Source organism: Peromyscus leucopus, chromosome 1 (assembly GCF_004664715.2).
Source record: "Peromyscus leucopus breed LL Stock chromosome 1, UCI_PerLeu_2.1, whole genome shotgun sequence".
Taxonomy (NCBI): domain Eukaryota; kingdom Metazoa; phylum Chordata; class Mammalia; order Rodentia; family Cricetidae; genus Peromyscus; species Peromyscus leucopus.
In genome coordinates, this window is record NC_051063.1 from 63,189,509 (window position 1) to 63,204,566 (window position 15,058).

Here is a 15,058-nt window from a genome sequence, read left to right on the forward strand (position 1 = left end):
CCCGAATGAAGTAGCAGGTTGAGAAGGTGGAGATGGGAGCTGTCTCTTCAGTCAATAATAAGAACCGTGGGGACAACGTTCTTAGGGTGTTCTCACTCATTATTGATTCACAGTTCTTTGAATATGCTGGCTCAAGTTAGTACACGCACACGTATGTCAGATACTTCCTCTCAATATTTTCTTTACCATCTATCCTAGTTTGCTTTGTATCGCTGTGATAAGCACCACGAGCAAAAGCAACTCGGCGAGGTTGATTTCATCTTACACTACCAGGTAACAGTCTATCACTCAGAGAGTCAAGGTAGGAACTCAAGAAAGGAACCTGGAGGAAGACTGCTTCCCGGCTTGCTTCTCTTGGCTTGCTCGGACCACTTCCTGGTCTTTGGTTGTTCAGCTTGAGCTGTCTCTCCAACCCTCAGCCTCCTTTCTTGTACAACCCAGGACCACCAGCTCAGGGTTGGCACCATCCGCAGCGTCTGGGCCCTCCCATATCAATCGTAATCAAGAAAATGGGCTGGTGATAGCACACACCTTTAATCCCAACAGTTGGAGTGGATCTTTGTGAGTTCAAGGCCAGCCTGTTCTACATAGGGAGTTCCAGACATGCCAAAGGGAAAATGCCTCGCAGGCTTTCCTTCAGGCTAATCTGATGGAGGAGGCATTTTCTCATTTGAGATTCTCTCTTCCTGGATAATGCTAGCTTGTGTCAAGTTGACAAGATAAAATAAAATAAAATAAAATAAAATAACCAGCACACTATCCATTTTTCTCAGTATCTGGTAAAAAAAAAAAAAAAAATGGGGGGTGGGGTTTGAGACCAGGTGAGGAGTCTGGCCTTGAACTCCTGATTTTCCTGTTCCTACCTCCCAAGTACTAAGATTACAGGCATGGGCCACCATACTTGGCTTCAGCTGACTCCATTTAAGTTCACTGGAAGATGGACTTTCACATACTAGGTGCTACAGAGGCTGCCTTTAGAGTAGTAGTTCTCAGCCTGCGGCTTACGACCCCTTTTGGGGGTCAAACGACCCTTTCACAGGGGTCTCATATCACATATCCTGCATATCAGATATTTACATTATGATCCATAACAGTAACCAGGCAGTGGTGGCGCATGCCTTTAATCTCAGCACTTGGGTGCTGTGGGATGTTCTGTATGTCCTGTGGGAGCCCGTTCTCGGGTTCCTCGTGGCTTTACCCAGCAGGTCCGCATAGAGGATGATTAGGACCACGGGCCTGAGTGTAGGTGTCTGAGATGGTCTGCACTTGGCTGTGCTGTGGGATGGTCTATATGGCAAATGTGTTGCTCTGATTGGTCAATAAATAAAACACTGATTGGCCCGTGGCTAGGCAGGAAGTATAGGCAGGACTAACAGGAGAAATAAAAGAACAGGAAGGCAGAAGGAGTCACTGCCAGCCGCCACCCTGACATGCAGCATGAAAAGATGCCGGTAAGCCACAAGCCTAGTGGCAGGGTATAGATTTGTGGAAATGGATTAATTTAAGCTATAAGAACAGTTAGCAAGAAGCCTGCCACGGCCCTACAGTTTGTAAGCAATATAAGTCTCTGTGTTTACTTGGTTGGGTCTGAGCGGCTGTGGGACTGGCGGGTGACAAAGATTTGTCCTGACTGTAGGCAAGGCAGGAAAACTCTAGCTACACTTGGGAGGCAGAGGCAGGTGGCGGATCTCTGTGAGTTCGAGGCCAGCCTGGTCTACAGAGTGAGTTCCAGGAAAGGCACAAAACTACACAGAGAAACCCTGTCTCAAAAAAAAAAAAAAAAAGAAAGAAAGAGCCGGGCGGTGGTGGCGCACGCCTTTAATCCCAGCACTCGGGAGGCAGAGGCACAGAGGATCTCTGCGAGTTCGAGGCCAGCCTGGGCTACCAAGTGAGTTCCAGGAAAGGAGCAAAGCTACACAGAGAAACCCTGTCTCAAAAAAACCAAAAAAAAAAAAAAAAAAAAAAGAAAGAAAGAAAGAAAGAAAAGAAAACAAACAAATAACAAAAACATGATTCATAACAGTAGCAAAATTAAAGTTATGAAGTAGCAATGAGAATAATTTTATGGTTGGGGGTCACCACAACATTAGAGGAACTGTATTAAAGGATCACAGCATTAGGAAGGTTGAGAACCACTGAGCTGGAGGGTTAGGTTAAATAAAGGGATACTCCACCGATAGAACTTTCAGGAAGTCATCAGCAATGCAGGGGTTGGCTGTCCTGGAACTTGCTTTGTAGACCAGGCTGGCCTCGAACTCAGAGATCTGCCTGCGTCTGCCTCTGCAGTGCTGGGATTAAAGGTGTGCACCACTCCTGCCTGGCATCATTGTGTTGCTAGAGTTTTCCTGCCTTGCCCACAGTCAGGACAAATCTTTGTCACCCGCCAGTCCCACAGCCGCTCAGACCCAACCAAGTAAACACAGAGACTTATATTGCATACAAACTGTATGGCCGTGGCAGGCTTCTTGCTAACTGTTCTTATAGCTTAAATTAATCCATTTCCATAAATCTATACCTTGCCACGTGGCTGGTGGCTTACCGGCGTCTTCACATGCTGCTGGTCATGGCGGCGGCTGCAGTGTCTTTCCCCGTCAGCCTTCCACTTCCCAGAATTCTCCTCTCTCCTTGTCCCACCTACTTCCTGCCTGGCCACTAGCCAACCAGTGTTTTATTTATTGACCAATCAGAGCAATTTGACATACAGACCGTCCCACAGCATCATTGGGCTTTCTTACAGAGCCTATCAAAGAGGTTACTGACAAGAGTCAAACCCAAAGCAGCCACACTGGAAAGTCTGCACCCCTCAGGGATGATGGCTCTCCCATGGCTTGCACAGATGGAGTTCCCTCTCTAGTCCTACCTAATCTGTATACTCTAACCCCCTTTGAGACCCCAGGCCTGAGGCCCATGTAGTTAGAGAATTGCGTACAACTGGTTGGGAAAAGTGGTTGGATATTCAGGTGAGTGTCTCATGACCCTCTCCACCTCCTCCTCCTATAAAGGAACATCAGCAGTCAACAAGCATAACCAGAACTGGCAGAGATGGTGGCAGTTTGGCTCAGAGGACAGTGCTGTCAATGAGAGATCACACAACACTTATTATCCAATTAGGCAGAACAGGAGCTATACTGAGTTTGGGAGGACCAGATGCAGTTCTTGCTATGGGGGTGTTATCATTCCATCCTTCAGGAAAGCTCACTAAGATGAGAAGTAAACAACTCAGAATAGCTTCAGGAAGTCCCTGAAGCTGAGCGGTGTTACTAGGGAGGGTAGTTTATAAGCAGTGAAGACTGTCTCTATCTCAATTCCAGCTGCTTGGAAGAAGCAGAGATCTAGAAGACACAAAGACCAGCAGAACTTTCTGGAAGAGGCCCAGACCAACCAAGCCACCTGGAAAAGACATTCTTCAGGCTGTTGAGTTTCTTGCAGGCTGTGCAGTGTCCTCCAGACCCCCAGCTTTTATGTCTTATCACCCATGCCAGGGTGACTTTAGAGAGATAGCTGTCTTTGAGTCATTTCTGCTTCTGTAAGGAACCACAATAAAACCGAATTGGACTTTGGTGGTATCTGTACTTTGATCTGTTGTCATTTCCAAATCTGGGGTAAGTAGACATTTGTTTACGTCTCTTCAGGATCAGTCTCACAAAGGGGGAAGAGGGAATGAGACATGTAACTGAACCTAAACCATCTGAGAGTGAACTCTGGAAACGGGAGCAAGCCTGAAGAGGCAGGCCATTTTACTGTGTGTAGTATGGGGCAGCATGCCTCTGTGCTGTGCCAGCGGTTGCTTTAGCCCTGCCCTGGATGATAAAACACTGAAGTAGAGAAAAAAGATAAGCTAGGCATGGTGGCTCATACCTGTAATCTCAATGCTTAGCAGGCGAAGGCAGGAGTATTACCACAAGTTTAAGGCCAGTCTGTGCTATATATGGATTCCTAAGCTGTTATGTGAGGAAGGCAGTCTTCCTCTTTTTCTTTTTTTTTCTTTCTTTCTTTATTTTTTTATTTTATTTTTTTTATTTATTTTATTTTACAATACTATTCAGTTCTACATAACATAGCCACAGATTCCCTTGTTCTCTCCCTTCCTGCCCCCTCCCTTTCCTCCCTCTTTTTCTTTTTTTCCTTGTTTTTCAAGATGGTTTCTCCATGTAGCCCTGGCTGTCCTGGAACTCCCTCTGTAGGCCAGGCTGGCCTCAAACTCAAAGATCTGCGTGCCTCTGCCTCCTGAGTGCTAGGATTAAAGGCTAGGTGAGCCACCACCACCACCACCACCACCACCACCAGGCATGCCTTCTTAATAAGGAATGGGGTCCACCACATCAATGTGAGAATGTTCCCAAACTCCTGATGGAATAGAAGATATATTAGTCTCTAAAATAGTATGTAAGTGTGCTGGCTAGTTTTAAGTCAATTTGACACAAACTGTAGTCATTTGAGAGAAAGGAGCCTCAATTGAGAAAATGCCTGCTTAAGATTGGACTGCAGGCAAGGCTGTAGGACATTTTCTTATTGATTGATGTAGGAGGGCCCAGTCCATTGTGGGCGGGGCTACCCTTGGGGCTGGTGGTCCTGGGTTCTATAAGAAAGCAGGCTGAGAAAGCCAGCAGGAACAAGCCAGTAAACAGTACCCCTCCATGGCCTCTGCATCAACCCCGCTTGATGGAGTTCCTTACCTCACTGGTTTTGATGATGAACTGAGGACTTGTGAGTGGAATAAACACTTTCTTCCCCAAGTTGCTTTTGGTTATGGTGTTTCATCATAGCAATTGTAACCCTAAGGCAGTAAGGGCCAGAATAATGAGCAAGCTGTGGCACTGCTTGTGTGGCCTTTGCTGTAGAACTGATAAGATATGAACCTGCGCCAGGCGGCGGTGCACACCTTTAAATTGCAGCAGTAGCAAGGCAGAGGCAGGAGGATCTCCGTGAGATCAGGGCCAGCGTGGTCTACAGAGTGAGTTCCAGAACAGCTAGGGCTACATGTTCGGGTCCTGGAGAAATCCCACAAAAGACCACCATCCCCGTATGCAATCAGCAAGAACGATTATTATACCAGCATGCTGGGGCCGTCCATCCTACACAAACGCAAGATGGCAACAACCAGAGAGAAGCTCGCAGGCTCCTTTTAAGCACAGCTAAGGGGAGTTCCTAGGACAGTTAGGTCATCTCAGGTATGACTGGCTTAAGCAGTGGCGATCATATTAGTACATTCTAATTGGCTAAAGTTAGTCAGGGGCTAGTTAAGTCTACAACTTACCAATTTGGGGCAGGTCTGGATAAGTCCCAGGCTTTGTCTTTATTTGGTTATTACCTTGAGCAATTGACTGTGGGGGCTGGCTCAGGCTGGCACGCACAATTAGGGGTTTTGAAGATGGATTGTCCTTTGTTCTTGGCTTCCTCAGAAACTGTCAGTCTCAGGAAACTGAAATTGAGGCCTGATCTCTGACAGAAGACTGAGCAACCTGTAATGGTATCTGCTCTGTCCTCTCACTACACGGTGATACTCTGTCCCCAAAAAAACAAAACAAATGAAAAAAGATATGAAACTGAGACTCAGCTGTCTGCACAGAAAGGATTCTACTATGTAAGACAGAAATCCTGGGGGAAAGATAACAGATGCTCTCTTCCACACTAGCCTCTGAGCTGGTCTGAAAGTGGGGAGGAGGGGAACAACATGAGCTGAAGGTGTTGGCTCTGCTTCATGTGACTGGGGGTGGCGCAGTGGAAAGGCAGTACAAATGAACTCTCCTAAAGTGCTCCTCCTGGGAAGAGTTAGTGGGAAAAAAGAACAGGATGCTGAAATGAAGCCACACACACACATAGCCAAGAAGAATGAACAGCTGAATTTAAAAAAAAAAATCAACAATTTCCAGAATTTAAAATCATGAATCATGACATGACACTAGTGGAATTCAGGTGTTTCTGGTACATGGACTGCTCTCACCCAATGTGAGGTTGAACTGTTGACCTTGTGTACATCCTACTTCACAAATGAGTCTGTCAGATACGCTAAGCCTATAGGCTGAAGATGATGCCCCAACACTGCGGAGAAACCTCAGGTGACTGTCCAGGCAGCTGGCTGTTTTGTCCACTCACATTTTTTTTGGAAGTTGCTTGCATGCACTTCCTGTTTTTATTTTTTGTTAGGTAATATTATTTCCTTCTTGGGTCTCTGAGGGAGTTGAAGATTAGTTATGTGGAAGATTAGATAGTTATAGTTTTCCTTGTTAAGAATTTCAGAAAAGAAACTCACTAAAGAGGTGTAAGTGTATAAATTTGAAAGATGTTATAAGATAGTTCTGTTAGTAATATAAGTTAGGATAGAAAGTGAATCAGGTACATTTTGGACTTAGCAAAATAGGATAGATAATGAAATTATTTTCTCTGAATTTGTCAAATGCATATGGACTAGACATTGTTTAGGTTTTTATTGCTTGTATATATGCTACATAATTATTATCCTTTTGTATATAGTTTTTCTTATATTAGTTATAACTTTTTTCTTTTTTCTTTTTATTAAAATAGAAAAGGGGAGATATGGTGATATTTTATTTGTACTGAAATGTGATTTTATTTGTATGTTAAAGTTGCCTGGGGGTCAGAGCTAATAGCAAGCCATAGCAGAAGTCTGGCAGTGGTAGCACATGCCCTTAATCCCGATCACATGACAGGCAGATCTTTGTGTTCAAGAATACCACCAGCATGGAGACACATGCCATTAATCTCAATACCAACCATAGAAGACCTGGAGGTCTGTATGGATGGGCAGTGAAGAGGTTATGTGGTTGGGTTTACAACCAATGAGATGGCAGAATATGAAGTCAATAAAAGGACAAACACACAGGAAGTAGGCCTCTTGCAGAGAGGTAGAACAGCAGCGGCAGTGAAGGGTAAGGTTTTTAATCTCAGCTCTTAGCTATTGCTCTGACCTCTTGGCTTTTAACTCTGTATTTGGCTTTGTGTTTCTTATTTAACAAGACAGTTACATCTACAGTAGAAAGCAAGCTAGAAGTCATAGAAGACACCCCTCAGGCTCCAGGGAAATCTATGACTCAGCGTTTAGATGGGGGTCCTTAATTATGCTCCATGCAGGAAACCTATAATCAGGGAATATTCTGCATCTGAAATGCCTGAATTGGGGAAAGCCTTTTTTGTTTATTTGTTTCTCGAGACAGGGTTTCTCTAAGTAGTTTTGGAGCCTGTCCTGGATCTCGCTCTGTAGACCAGGCTGGCCTTGAACTCATAGAGATCTGCCTGTCTCTGCCTCCCAAGTGCTGGGATTAAAGGTGTGTGCCACCACCCCCTGGCTGGGGAAAGACTCTTTAAATAAGGAAAGAGGGACTGAAGAGATGGGTCAGCAGTGAAGAGCACTTACTGCTTTTGCAGAGGACCTGGGTTTGGTTACCAGCATTCACATGGTGGTTCACAGCTGTGATGCCCTCTTCTGACCTCTGCAGGCTCCAGGCACGCATGGTGCACATACAAACATGCTGCCAAAGCATCCGTACACATAAAAATAAAATTTTAAATATTAATTAAATTTAAAATGAATTAACAAGAAGTTTTTAAGAAGCAATGAAAGCCTCCCACAGCTTGGCTTAAGAGTCTATGGGTGTTGGGTAGGGGATGGGATCAGTCTGAAGGGTATTGGGTGAGGGGATGGGACCATTCTGAATGCCATGAAAGCAGGGCCTGAGTGATATTTCTACTCCTCCCTTTTTGAGATAAAGGCTGCCTAATCTGAGGCCATATGAGAATGATTGGTTTCTGAAGGACTGGCTTATAGACGTCATTAGGGACACTTGATCGTCACTAGCTGAGGTCCCCGTGAATATCAGAGATTGCAGGACAATAGAGGGAGGATATTACAGAGGAAATCAGGCATGGTAGTTCACCAAGCCAGGACTGGATGGTGTGCAATGCCCAAGCTACCAAGCCAGATGGAATCATATTCAGTGGAGAGTTAAGAAAGAAGTTGGCTCAGCAGGGACCTTAGGACTGGTCTGGCAGAGCCTTATTGTGGGACATGATCTTTACAGATAGGAAAAGCCCTGTTGGATTTGAATGACTTAGACTAGAATGTAAATCAGCTTTGGATGGTGCTAAAGAACTCAAGAGGAAATGAAAGGGGGAAAAGTAATCGTTACTGTGTAGATCCAGTGAAAGCGAATGTGTGAAGATTTGTGTTGAGCTAGAGTCATAGGGGGAAAATTGACAGGAAGTCAAGTGCTATGCTTGTGACCTTTCACCAAAGATGTGCTGGTGATTCCTGCAGTGCTTGCTGCTTTGGAGGAAGACTTTGTGGGGTGGATCTGTCCCAGCAGCTTTCCCAAGAGGATGCCTAAAGTGACCTGCAGGTGAGGACCTTGAAGGGCATCCAGAGGCCCTATGTCAAGGTGAAGACTTTCTGGTTCCATATTACTGTGCAGATTATTTAGACTTGAATGAATGCTGAGGCTGTTTGGTTTGGATTGGTTCCTAGCAGCCTCCAAAAGTATCTGGGCAAGAGGGAAGGTAAGACAGATAAGGAGATAGGAGCAGATGAAAAGAATTGAGTTTGTCCTCCGGGTGGGCCATTATCTCCACAGAGTATCTTTGTTCCTTTCTCCCCCAGGCTTGGAGATTGGTGGCTCAGCCTGGGGTCCTTTCAGTAGCCATGTGTGGCTCACAGTGTCCTGGACTAGCACTTGTCAGATCTAGGGAATCTGAGTGGCTGCAGCAGGCCAGAGCATGGCCCCAGACAGAGCAGCAGTAATCCACCCTGAAAGATCCCTCAAAGGTAGAAAGATGCACAGTGCTCCAGCATGAGGATGCAGGATGGCTCTCAGGAGACAATTATGTATTGTAGAGAGCTAAATAAGTAGTGTCTCCACCCCATCCCTCACCCCCCACCCCCACCTCCACCATGCACACTTTATAGCAATTGATGGGGGGGAAAAGGATCTATTGTGCTTTATTGGACCTTGCTCTCATCAGTTTGGGGCAAGCAGAGCTAACAAGCAGGTGTGTCCAGCTCAGTTCTCACTCACCCCCCTCCCACCTGTTTTTTGAGACAGAGTCTCGGATGTTTCAGGCTAGCCTCAAACTTGCTATATAGCTGAGGGTGATCTTGAACTGACAGACCTGCCTCCACCTCCCAAGTGCTTGGACAAAACTGTGCTACCACACTTGGCCCTTGGTTGCCTTGTGTAGAAGGAGGCTGAGGTGCTGTGTCAGAAGGGGAAGAGGAATCTTGCTGGGTGAGTCGGCCTGTCACTCAGAAACTGGCCAGGTCAGGCTTGGACTGGATGATAGAAGAGAGAATTGCCTTGGGACTTTGTACCTGACCCCTTTGCTTACTCAAGGAACCACCAGAGTCATTCCTTTCTTGTGCAGCCTACTGTGAAGGAACCTGGACACTCCCTAGAACTCTAGAAGTTACTGGAGCAGGTGACAGATCTGGGTTTCCAAAGGTGACGCTTCTGACCTCCTGCCTAAAACAATGAAGGGGAGCTTCCTAGGTACTTAGCACATTGCCTGGCATTGATCCTGTCCCTTGGCAGTCCACGCTGCCTGCTACACAGTGCCAGCCACCAAAAAGATGATTGTCGAGAAGAAAGAGTTGATTCACAGGCAGCCTGTGTGGGGCTGGGAGAACTGCTTGTTAGAGTCCTGCACGCTGTCTTCTTTCTTTTGTTTGATTTTGTTTTTGTTTTTCCAGACAGGGTTTCTCTGTATAGCCCTGGCTGTCCTGGAACTCACCCTGTAGGGCAGGCTGACCTCAAATGTAGAGATCTGCCTGGCTCTGCCTCTCAACTGCTAGGTTTAAAGGTGTACACCACCACCACCCAGCTGCATGTTTTCTTTGGACCTCCACATTTGCACTGTGAAGGGCCCCCAAAACAGCTTGACCACACAGCCTAGACACAGCTTCTGTGACAGGCTTACTGGCAGGCAACACCCAGATCCAGGAAAAGCCTTAAGTTGATACCACCCAGGGATCCACCCACGGATGAGGAAGTACCTGACCACCCAAACATTCCAACCATTAGATAAAGTGGCCAAATGCCCTTGAGTCTAGCACACACCTATTTTTGTTTTACAGATACCCCTAGACAATTGTCAGCCAATCAGGGCCCTGGACCCTGGAAATCCCCTCACCCCAACCTCTGCTATGATAAAAACTCTGCCCCACCTGAGCTCAGAACTCTCTGCTCTCACTGCTGGGTCAGACAGAGGATCAAGCTCTGGAGCTTGAAATAAAGGCTCTTTGCTTTTACATGCGGGACTCAGTCTCCTTGGTGGTCTTTTGGGGGTCCCTGTAATCTGGGCATAACAGCACCATGGCACAAGCACATGCACACACGCATGCACGCACTAGCTCTTGAAATGGCAAAACGGTTCAGTGGGTAATGTCACTTACCATGAAGTCTGATGACCTGAGATCAATTCCTTGGATTCACATGGCCAAAGGAAAGAATTAACTCCTTCAAATTGTCCTCTGACCTCTCTCTCTCTCTCTCTCTCTCTCTCTCTCTCTCTCTCTCTCTCTCTCTCTAAATATATATGGCACAGACACCCTCTCACCATGTATGTACACATACAAAATAAAGAAGCCATGCATTAGGAGCTGGAGAGATGGCTCAGAGGTTAAGAACACTGACTGCTCTTTGAGAGAACCTGGGTTCAATTCCTAGCACACACATGGCAGTTCACAACTGTCTGTAACTCCAGTTCCAGGGGACACAACACCCATGGCAAAACACCAATGCACATAAAAAAAAAAATCCAGGCATGATGATGTATTTTTTTAATCCTATCACTCAGGAGGCAGAGGCAGGTGGATCTCTGAGTTTGAGGCCGGCCTGGTCTACACAGTGAGTTCCAGGACAGCCAGGGCCACACAGAAAATCCCTGTCTTGAAAAACCAAAATAATAATAATAATAATAATAATAATAATAATAATAATAATAATTCTAATAAAAATAAAATGTAAAAAAGTTTAAATATAATAAACTGAGTCTTCAGGGCATCTCTAGTACAGTATAGCTGGACTGGAAAATATTAAACCCTACTTAAATTGACAATGGGAAGTAGATGGGTAATATTACAAATTGACTTGTGTTGGACATCCATTTCTCATTAAGATTTATTTTATTTTACATATTTTATGTATGAGTGCTCTATCTACATGTGTACCTGCATGCCAGAGGAGGGCATCAGATCCCATGATAGATGGTTGTGAACCACTGTGGGTGCTGGGAATTGAACTCAGAACCTCTTGAAGAGCTGTCTACACGCTTAACCACTGAAGCATCTTTCCAGCTCATCTCTTTCTGATTGTCAAATGATGTAATTTGTTTATAATCTATGCAATCCTGATTTCTTATAAGACTCTATATATGTCATTAATAACTGTGGGGAAAGTGTTAGGTCTCAGAATAATAAATGGCTAACTGAGGAGTCTATTAACATGTCAGAGCAGACACAGGTCTGCTCTTGCAGCATCACTCAGTACCTGTGCCTCCTCCCAGCACGTCTCACCTGCCCCCTACCCTAAACTTCTTCCCAGGGGCTGGGCTTCCGATTCCCCCCCCCCACCCGCAGACTGATCCTTATATAAATCAGCCATTTTGGTTACATTGGTCTCTAGGTCTCTTGACCTTGGTCACCTCTCTTGGTTGAGGGGCTTCTCTTGCTCTCCCTCCCGTCTCTCTTCTCATGATCATGTTTAGTTGGCCGGCTATGTTCAGCCTGGACTCTTCCCTCTGCCTGCTTTTTTCCTTATATCTATAATAAAAATCTTCTCCATACTTTAGGAGAGGCCATATCCTCTTCCTCTTATTTCATTTTTGAGACAATGTCTCTCTACATGACCCTGATTGTCCTCAAAGTCACTATGTAGGCCAGGCTGACCTTGGACTCACAGAGATCTGTCTCTGGACATACTGGGATTAAAGGCATGTGCTACCATGACTGGCCTGGGAACGAATTTAAATGGTAGTGTGTTGGGGTTCAGTTGATAAAGTGCTTGGTATACAAGTGTATGGATCTGAGTTGGGATCGTCAGCATCCATGTAAAAATTCCAGAACAGAGTGGGTAGAGATGGACAGATTCCTCTGTGGTCAGCACCATTCCCTAGGCAGGAGTTCTGAACTGTGGAGAAATAGAGTTGAGCCCAAGCCAGAAAGACTGCGTGTGCTTATGTCTCTTTGCTCTTGGTGTGGATATGATAGTCATTGAAGCTCTTGCCATTGTGACTTCCCTGCTATCCTAGACTGTAACCTGGAATTGTGCACTAAAATGCCCCCCTTTCCCCAAATTGTCTTTGTCACACAGACAAAAAAATAAATAAAAAATAACCATAATAGCTATACTGTTCTCTTGGTTATTTTAACTGTAGGTATGAGATACTCCTGTTTTATATCCACGTAAATGTTACATCAGATGCAGATGGTGGAGAAGAATGAGGCTAGAATGGATCATGGTGACTGATAATGTTACTACTTTTCAGGTCCTCGAGAAGTCCCATAGAAGACCACCAGTCACATATGCAATCAGCAATAACATTTAATAAAAAATATTACAGCATGCAGGGGTCAACCATCTGACACAGTGGCAAATGGTGACCCCCCAGAGAAGCTCAAAGGCTCCTTTTAAGCAGGATTAGGGGAATTTCAGCTGTGGTTAAGTGTACTTTGAAGTGATTGGGTATAGACCCTTACTGGTACAGGAATCATCTTATGATTGGCTCATGACATCTGGTCGGCAACTGTGGTTGCAGTGTCAGAGGTCTGTCTGCTGTGTCAGAGGTCTGTTTGTCTGCTGTGTCAGGGGTCTGTCTGTCTGCTGTCAGGGATCTGTCTGTCTGCTGTGTCAGAGGTCTGTCTGTCTGCAGTGTCAGGGGTCTGTCTGCTGTGTCAGGGTCTGTTTGACTGATAATAGCAAGAACAGTTCCTGCTTGTGGCCTGGTAGGACCCTGATTGGCTACCAGACCGGACATACTTCCTGAGGGTCTGATTGAAGCCAGACATGAGTCAACATAGGATGGTGGGGTAATATTGGGCAGAGGTCTAAGCAAACTGGCTCCTGGAAAACCAACAAGCAAACAAAACAACTGGCCCTGTTAAGGTCAGTCCTGTTAAAAGAGGGGACAGTTGCTTCACTACCTTCCAGGGGTTCTTCCTTAATGGCTTTAATGGTTATTTCTCGCTCCTGAAGACTGTTCTTCTGCCTTCTCTGAGATCCCAGAAATGAGCGAGCCTTCCTGGTACCATTTAGCCTTTGCATGTTAAAATGTGATGCTTGGGGCCTAGCCAGGTGGTGGTGGCACACACCTTTAATCCCAGTACTCAGGAAGTAGAGACAGAAGGATCTCTGAGTTTGAAAGACAAAACAAACAAACAAAAAGTGATGCTTGGTCAACAGGGGGAACTATGAACTCAGGTTCCCATGGGTTGGGGGTGGGGGAGTGGAATCCAGTGCTTCTATTGAAAATTCTACAAGGCTGATGGTAAGCTAGTTAGATCTTTGCTTGTTTGAGACAGGCTGTCCTGGAACTCCCTATGTAGGGCTAAGGTTGGACTTGAACTCACAGAGATCTGTCTGCCTCTGCCTCCCAAATGCTAAGAATAAAGGCATGTGCCACCACATCTAGCTGATCTTTTCTTTTTTGGTATTTCAAGACAGGGTTTCTCTGTGTAACCCTGGCTGTCTTGGAACTCACTCTGTAGACCAGGCTGGCCTCTAACTCAGAGATCCACTTGCCTCTGCCTGCTGCATGCTGGTATTAATTAAATGCTTGAGCTACCACCATGCCCAGACTGGTTAGATCTTTATGGTTTGTGGAGAGCTAGAATGTTTCAGTTCCAGAGCAGAATCATCTTGATCTTTCTCTAGATCCCTGAATAGTCATCCATTGTCCACATGTAGGTATGACCTAACATCTTTTTTTTTTTAGGTTAAACCTTTTGAGTGTGTGTGTGTGTGTGTGTGTGTGTGTGTGTGTGTGCACTTATATGGTGTATGTGTGTGGCTATGTATGTGATTACCTATCACATATGGAGGAAGAGGTTGACATCAGGATGTCTTCCTCAATGGCTTCTCTACCTTATTTTTTTAAATGAGGTCTTTCACTGAACCTGGAGTTTTCTTTCTGTCCCCTCCCACCCTATCCCTCCCCTGCCCCCCATCCCTCCCACCCCCGGGTAGGGTTACAGGTATAAATTGTCCTACTGACTTTTTCCATATGTGCTGCTGGGGACCTGAACTTGGGTCCTCATCCTTCAGTAGCAAGCCCTTTACCCATTGCCTTCTCCCTAGCTCTGTTTTGGGGGACAGTCTCTTGCGTCTCAGTCTGGCCTAGACCTTGTAGCTGAGGATGAACTTGAACTTTTGATCCTCCTTCCTCTACTTCTGGAGTGCTGGGACTCCAAGCCTGTGCCACCACACCTAGTTTAAGGTTTGCTGGAGATTAAACAACGTGCTTGTGAGTGCTAGGCAAGCACTCTGTCTGCTGAGCCCCAACTCCAGCCTTGACATCTATTCTTTCTTTTCTTTTGGTTTTTCGAGACAGGGTTTCTCTGTGTGGCTTTGCACCGTTCCTGGAACTCACTCCGTAGCCCAGGAGGCTGGCCTCGAACTCACAGAGATCCACCTGGCTCTGCCTCCCGAGTGCTGGGATTAAAGGTGTGCCCCACCACTGCCTGGCTATTCTTTCTATTTTTAGATTTTATTTTTATTTGTGTGTGTGTGTAAGCTAGCTCGCTCTCTCTCTCTCTCTCTGTTCATTGGTGGAATTCAGAACACCATGTCAGATCCCCCTGGAGCTGTTGTGAGGCACCTCATATGTTAGGAGTCGAAGTTGGGTCTCCTGGAAGAGCAGGAAGTGCTCTTAACTGCCGAGCCATCTCTCCAGTGACTTTTGTCCTCTGACTACGAAGATTCCTGTAACCAATCTACCTTGGACTACATCCAGAAATCCTGAAACACTCGTATTTGGCTAGGAGTAAATTCTCTATTATTCCCTTTGAGATGAGAGCTGTCTTTTACGTTGGTAGTAAATGCAGGATGAAGAG